At 39.4% G+C, this 8,107-nt stretch overlaps 1 pseudogene; it reads left to right on the plus strand.

Annotated features, from left to right (window-relative positions):
- Positions 1–3,455: 3,455 nt before the first annotated feature.
- On the plus strand, positions 3,456–7,746 carry LOC122099920 (annotated as a pseudogene).
- The last annotated feature ends 361 nt before the right edge of the window (positions 7,747–8,107 follow it).

Below are 8,107 nucleotides of genomic sequence, written 5' to 3' on the forward strand. Positions count from 1 at the left end.
TGTCATTCCTGCTATTAGCAGAAATGATTTAATTTTTCACATATACCCCTAATTCTATCGAGATATATACCCAGTATCACTAGTTTCTTCAAGGGTTTTATGATAAAAGAATGCTGACTTTAACTGGGCATTACACCTGTAATCTTGACTTCTCAGTAGGCTGAGCTCTGAGGATCACAGTGCAAAGCCAGGCCGGGCAGGAAAGTCCGTGAAGCTCTTATCTCCAATAAACGACCAGAAAACTGGAAGTAGTGCTGTGCCTCAATGATTGAATGCTTGCCTTGAGCTGAAGAGCTGAGGGATAGCACACAGGCCCCGAGGTCAAGCCCCACCACTGACCAAAAAAAAAAAAAGAAGAATGTTTACTTTTGTCAAAGGCTTTTTCTGCATCCAGAGAAATGAGTGTGTGATTTTTGTCCTTGATCTGCTTACATGTTGCATTGCACATTAAGATTTATGTGTGTTAAACAATCCTTCATCACTGAAATAAAACTAGGTTGACCATGATGTATGCTATTTAACTAAATAATCTTTCCCTCTTGTTCCTAATTTGCTTAGTGTTTCTTGTCATCAAAAGCCAATTAAATTATAACAGATAGCTTATGAACACAGAGTGAAGCAAAGATGGGTTTTGTCTAGGTTTGAAGAAATTTAAGAAAAAAATATAGGGACAAGCCTTAATGATAATTCAGAAAACATTTTCCTAAAATAGAGTCTTTTCTCTCTGGCTGAGATTTGCTGTCAAAAATGAGAATCCACAGTTTGGAGATATTTTGTAACCAAAATCCAGATTTCTCATTACTTTTAGTCAAACCTTCTTGGGTGACCTTCAAAACTGAACAGGGTAAGCGTCAGAAGATAAATGTCTCCCAAATTGTATTGATGAGTAAACTTTCTTCATGGTTCCAAGTAAGAGAAGAAGCCCTAGGAACATCTGCTTCCTTTTCCTGATCTCTTCTGTTCTTATCATATTCATTCTAAGATTCAATTCATATCCACAATAATCACTACCACTTATTTTATTTTCACAATATTTTAGACTTTATTTTAAATGTCCCATGAACAAATAGACTTGAATATTACAACAACATAATGAGGCAAATAGTAAACTATAATCACTTACGTGATGAGAAAACTGAAATCTAAAAATGTATTGTGTCTGAGATCACACCTAGTGGTGGTGAAGTCTACCAATACATTTTCTCTAAAGGCACTTACAAGTTCATAAATACTTACACAGCATTATAAAGTCTTATCTATCTTAGCCATTCACACCTTCACACCATTCACTGAATGATTGTTCCAATCTTTGTTCCAATCACTCTTCATTTTGTTATAACAAATTGATAGATGCACCAATAAATCCACACTATTTGTAAGTTTTAAGGAAAGTTTAGTGACAACTAAAAAAAGTGACATAATATTTCACATAGATACATATCCTTCTGAGGCTAATTTCAAATGTCAATTCTTTGAGGAAGAGGAGGATTGGTCCCTTCTTCTGAGCTTTAGTTAGCTGATTCTGGAACTTTCCATAGTTGTTTGATTAGCTGTAGCCTCTACATGTGAGTCTGAGTGGTTGGACAATAACTGATCTTTCTTCAGAGGTCTGAAGTCTCAACTGAACCCCCCTCAATATTTTCAGGATAAACAATATGTTATAATCAATATATGTAATAATTAATCAGTTTTGAAATTTAAGTAAAAGTAACAGGCTCGAGAAATACTGAAGTTAACGTCTTCAAATCAATTTCAACTAATTTATTTCAACTAGAGAGGTCACAGAAAGTAAATTTATATCAGGGCTCAAAAACAAATAATTAGGGGCTTGGAATGTAGCTTAATGGTTGAGTGCTTGCCTAGCATGCATGAAGGCCTCAGTTTGATTCCTTAGTACCACATAAACAGGAAAAGCAAGCTGAAAATGGTGCTGTGGCTCAAGTGGTAAAGTGCTAGTCTCAAGCCAAAGATGCTCAGGGAAAAGGCCCAGGCCTTGGACCGGAAAAAAAAAAGCAGAAAGAAATGCTTAGTCCCATTGATGCTGTATTTTAATAATTCACAAGATTCTTTGGTGAAATTTTTTTGGTGCTGGGCCTGAGACTTACAATCAGGACCTAATCACTGTTCCAGATCCTTCCTTTTGTGCTAGCAAGGCTAGCACTCAACAACTTGAACCACAATACCACTCCTGGCATTTATGGTGGTTAAGTGAATATAAGTCTAACTACTGCTTGGGCTGGCTGCCATGCTTAATGCTCAGATCTCAGCCTACTGAATAACTAGGATTACAATCACGAGTCACTAGAGTCTGCCTGATGAACATTTTCTTTTTTTACCGTATCACACTTTTTTTTACCTTATCACCTCAAAAACAGACATGTATACCAATTTATACAACTATTAGATGGTACATACTTTTTCAGGCAAAATTACATAGAAAAAAGTCAAACTAATTTCAAAGTCATCTGTTATAACTAGTTGCAATTTGAATATACTTAATTGTCCATATAGATTTCTGCCAATAATTTCTTCCTATTCTCACTGCTCTGTCATATCTTTTTCCAGCCAAGTTTTATGAGGGTAATCTGATTATGTGAGGTGGAGTTTGGAAAGTTCAAACACTGGCTGAACTAAGCTGTGGAACTAATAATTAGGTTTCCAATGAGCAGCACATAAGAATTTGACAATGAAGTTACACACTTGGGTTATTATCCACCTGGAGGCACTTAGGCCATGACACATTTTACAATCTCCCTGAACTTCTGAATGTTAATCTGAAGAACATGGATAAAGATGCACAGACTGCTCTGGGAATGTGGCTTAGTTGTAGAGTATGTGTCTTGTATGAATGAAGCCCTTGGTTCTATTCCTTAGAACCACATGTACAGAAAAGGTCAGAGGTGGCAATGTGGCTCAAGTTATTGAGTGCTAGCCTTGAGCAAAAGAAGCACAGGGACAGTGGCCAAGCCATGAGTTCAAGCCCCAGGACTGGCAAGAAAAATGTGTACAACCTGCATGTTGTCTGAAAACGATAAGTAAAAGGTAAAATAACAGATAAACGCAAAGTATCTGATATATCTGTGACCACACATTTTCAATCCTGTATGTCCACATCTTTGCTCAATACTTAACATACACTCAACACATATTCTGAATGAATAAATTCATCAATGACCACTTTATAAGAAATTTAATGAAGTAGAAATTAAACCTGAAAATGGGAATGGCCAAAACCTAAAATTGAATTAGAAACTTGTAGTTAGTGTTATAATGAAGTCTTTGTATCTCTGAGTCAAAGGTTAATGGGGTACCGGAGTATGTGAGAAGAATAGATGATAATTTGATAGTAAGAGATTTTACTTTTCTGAAGAAATAGGGACAAACATTGTTGATCCCCAACTTAACTAACCATTGTTTTTCAACTTGGACGTAGGAAAAAGGAGGTAAAAATGAGCATGTACAGCCTACAGGAAAGAAAGAGTTATGTTTATGAAGATATCCGTAAACCCCACGATGATGATTACCTGTGTAAGTAACCCTCTGTGCTTGGTCAAACAGAAGGCAAATGTGCTTTTATAATAATTCATCAGGTCATTTTGCCCCCAATTACTGGTTTACTCTAGTAACTTCACATGAAGAACTAAGCGACAATGATATGCATTCTGTGCTCTTTCTCATGATTGTTAAATCTGGGAATGTACATATTTCTTGACTAATTTTTGCTGCTCTTGCTTCAGATTGTGAGCAATGTCAGCACTTCTTCATCACCAGCTACACTGTTCATGGACCACCTATATTTGTAAGAGACAATGTTTTGGACAAGGGGCATTATGAACATTCAGTCCTCAGTCTGCCCACTGGGCTGAGAATTCGTCAGTACAGTATTCCTCAGGCTAGGCTTAGAGTATGGAATGAGGAATCTGATCTGCCATTGGGTTTGCACTTTAGCCCCTATGGGGGCTTGATCATAGAAGATGAAGATGCAGACAATAGGTACTCCTGGATGGTAAGAAATGCCTTCCCTTTCCACCCTTTCTCTAACTCCATGTGTCCCCCTGTGCTTCCAATGAAACATTGCTAGGACATGGACAAAATAGTTGTATGTGTTTGTGGAATCTGCATAAACATGGACATGGTGATTTAGGATCAAAGTATAGTGCATATAAACAGAGTGTGTTAGAGGCAAAGTGCATCCACGCTTAAGGAGCCTCTGTTAGGACTATGACAAATCCTCTCAGATGTGTAGACGGCATCTTATATGTTCACAACTGCTGAATCCATGCAGGCTCAAAGAGCATCACTGGAATCAAGTAATGTGATTTTGCCGATTATTACTCAAAAGCCTTTAGCTTGTCTTTCTGAAACTCAGATCACAAAAAGGAGAAACTTCTATGTGTAGATGCAAAAAATAAATCCCAGGCCAACTGGAGTGAGTCCAGCAGTCATTTTCATGGTTCCTAAGAGGATATTCTCCTCAGAAGACTTGCACCCTGATTATCACACCTTTCTCAATGGATTCCCATATCTCCATTTTTCTTTTGCTGTACTTGGTGCTTTCAAAATTATGAATATTTGAGGGAAAAGTAATAAAAATATAAATAGTATAGCTGGGTTCCATAGCTCAACCTTTAATTTGGACTTTTGAGATAGAGATGATGTGATCTCAGTCTGATGCCAGTCCTAGCATAAAATTTTATAAGATCCCCATTACTACCAATGGCTGAGCACGTTGGTGCACATTTGGAAGTACAATGGCTGTATAAAGTGAAGTATCTCCAGCAATCCATGCAAGCACAAGCAGAATGGCAACCCAGGACAGCAGGGGAAAAAACACCTCAAAAATAAACTATGCACTGGTGGCTCAAACCTGTAAGTAGCTACTCAGAAAGCTCAGATATGAGTATCATGGTTCAAATCCAGCCCATGGAAGAAAGGCTGTGAAACTCTTATCTCCAATAAACCACCAGAAAATCAAAAGTGGCGCTGTGGCTCAAGTGGTAGAGCGCTTGCCTTGAGTTGAACAGCTGAAGGACAACATTCAGGCACAGAGTTTAAGCCCCTTGACAGACAAAAAATACCTCAACAATAAACAACACAAAAAGGGCTCATGCTTCAAGTGGTAGAGTGCTTGTATTGCAAGAGGTAAGTTTAGTTACTGCGTTCAATCATAGCTCTGCTATGTATGTAAGTATGTATGCATATATATGTGTACTGTATCAAAATAAAAATTTCCATGAGAGACAAAATTAACACATCAGAATAAAAACCAAAGGACCTAACTTCATTCATAGATCCTGCATCTATAAAGCACATACTGTATCCGAGTCAAAGAATTACCCTCAGTAGTTGAATAAATCATATTCCCTGAGTAATTGTGAAACACATGTGGAGACAGAAATAACAATTTCATTGTAGGAGTATTTAACTATAATTTTTCTTCCTAGTTTTTGCAAAGTACATAGTGCCCTAACAATCTACAAGAAAGAATTTTAGTCTATTAAGGTACACACAAACACGTTGAAGCAGAGTTGGAGCAGTGGTGAGTTTCAGAAAGCAGTGGGTCTATGATATGTGCTGCAGCCCTGTGCCATGGGGAACCATTGTCTTATCATGAACCGACATCATGAATAAACAAATTTCCCTTTATTCTCTTTATAAGACAATGGGTTCTCTGAATTTGTATGGGAACATAGTGGAGACAGGTGCATGAGTGAGTCCAATCTAAGGAAAATTACTTGGGCTAAATGTCAAATGATGTGTGCTAATCTAGAAACCGAGTGCATGCCCCACCCAAGTCTATGGCATAAACTTTAACTCAATTTAGAGAATCTGGATATCAATCTATTTGTGACAAATCAGGATTGAGAGAAGTCTGGAACTGGGCTTTGAAAACAGTGCACTTAGAGTTCTAGAGTGGATGAGTATTAGGAGTAGATCCAAAGGGAGCAGAAACTTACGCTCTTATGTTTCCTTCCTGTGCCTGCTTCAACTTTAGGTATATGAACTGTGGCAGGTATGCTGAGAAACAGAATCTGAGGGCCTTTCAGTACCACAGGTAGATCTTCTACCAAACCTGTCATGTCATCAAGGCAGGATGTGAGCTGCTTGTCTCCTATGGGGATGAGTATTGACAGCAACTGGGCAGTAAGTGGAAGAAACAGCTCACAGCAGAAACAAGTGGACTTCACTATGGTTCCTTATAAAGGAAGAAAAAAAATAATTCTCTTTGGGAATTTTCGAATATCAACTCTTCGGTAGAACAAAAGGCAATTTAACGTGAGAAAAATTTCATGTTAAGTACCTCTGAATTTAAAGATGCAGTTTGTGATACTTTATTAGGAAAATTAACTTATTTTTAACTATTTGTCCTGATTTTACTTTTTAAGAACTTCATATGTTTGAATGCAATACAAAATACTGTGCTAAAAGGCTTAGAGGCCAAACAGAGTACCTACCAGCTCTCTTTCAAAGAACCAGTTACTTCTGGCCATTGCAGTTTTTCTTACTTCCTTCCATATTCACATATGTTATGCATATGTCATTTTTCATTATTACATAGTCTACATATTCTGTGAATATATTACTAGGAAGAAAATCAGTTAGAATGAGAGTTCCCATAGAGCCTTGTGTCTTTGACAAAAATGAATCCATCTTTTCTCAGGGTGTTTTGCTCCAGCCATGGCCCTCAATTCTTGGTTCGATGGCTGCAACTAGGCCTTGCTTTTCTTCCTCACTATAAAGAACTAAAAAGTTTTTAGTAAGGATGTTCTTTCAGTAGAAAGGCCTGAAATGGAGAGAGGAAACATAGCCCTGTGAATATCTCCGAGATGGCCTGTCATTGGCGTGGAGAAGTTGACTCCTGTAGTTGGAAGTGTCAGTGAGAGGACAAATAAGTTGGCTGTGATTTCAGAAACTCTAAGGAAAACATCTGTTATCTGCTACTGGAAAAAGAGTGTCAGTTCATGTTCTAAGAAAATGTAACAGTAAAAATAACTAAGAAATCAGACAGCCCTGATCTGTCCAGGAATCTCAGACTGCCCTGACCGATTATCTCCGAACTCTATCAGGAAGTAATTTAGGCCAGGAAATAATCCAGGAATAGCGCCCTCAGCATTCCTGTGATTGGTCCCACCTACCCCAACTTATAATATGCTTGCTATGTATCATTCAACCTATCCTGTAACTGCTAAGCTAGAAAGTCCCTGTCCTTACTGGAAATGATCATACCCCAACCAATAAACTTAAGACTAGATTCACTCCGAACCACTGACCTATCACAAAATCAGTGTTGTAATGATCCTTCCACCTGCTTCATACACAATACAAAACCCTGCTGAACAAGAGATTGGGACTCACAATTTCTTACCTGCTGTGTCAGGGAAGGTTTGTGAGTCCAGCTCGAGCTGTAATAAACGACCCTTCTGCATTTACATTGGCAACTGCTCCCTCCTGGCCTTTGGGTGGGTCTATTGCCTGGTACTTCAGCAGGAAGCAGGAGAACAGCGAGAGTACAGAAGACAGGAGAGGCACAGGAGTGAATGCACCTTTCCGTGGAGATGCCTGGGCCATGCTTATGAAGTTCCCAACATGCACGTCGTGGCCACCACGCAAGTCGCTGGAAGCCCCACTGGTCTGGGGCACAGTGCCTGTTCCAAATCTACAGTCCGAACATCCACGGTGGCCCTGGGCCTGGCTGGTCTGGAGCTGCACCCACTAGCCATGCTTCCTCCACCCTGCTGGGCATAGCCTCCCAGCCACTGCCTGGTCTTCAGCTTTTATTCCAGTCTGGCTCTATGGGGCAGGCTGAGGCTGAAGTGACCATTCCGGGTGCCCGTTCAAGTCGAGTGAGGTCAAACCTGTGGTAAAGCCAGTGCTCACACACTTCCAGGTATGTCCAGAAAGGATTGAACACCACTGTCCCAGTGCTGCCGTCCTCCCCATCCCCAGAGTTTACCTCCATGTCCCCACCTTTGTTGTTGAAATTGTTCAGCCACTGTGATCTTAATTTTCATTGTCTGCCTTTGCAGTACTTGAGATTCCTTTCTCTTCTTACCAGGCCACCAGGCCCCATGGAATCTGCCCCAACAACCCCACCTCACAGACACTC

The sequence above is a fragment of the Dipodomys spectabilis genome, unplaced genomic scaffold (genome assembly GCF_019054845.1).
Source record: "Dipodomys spectabilis isolate Male_0828 unplaced genomic scaffold, ASM1905484v1 ptg000547l, whole genome shotgun sequence".
Classification (NCBI taxonomy): Eukaryota; Metazoa; Chordata; class Mammalia; order Rodentia; family Heteromyidae; genus Dipodomys; species Dipodomys spectabilis.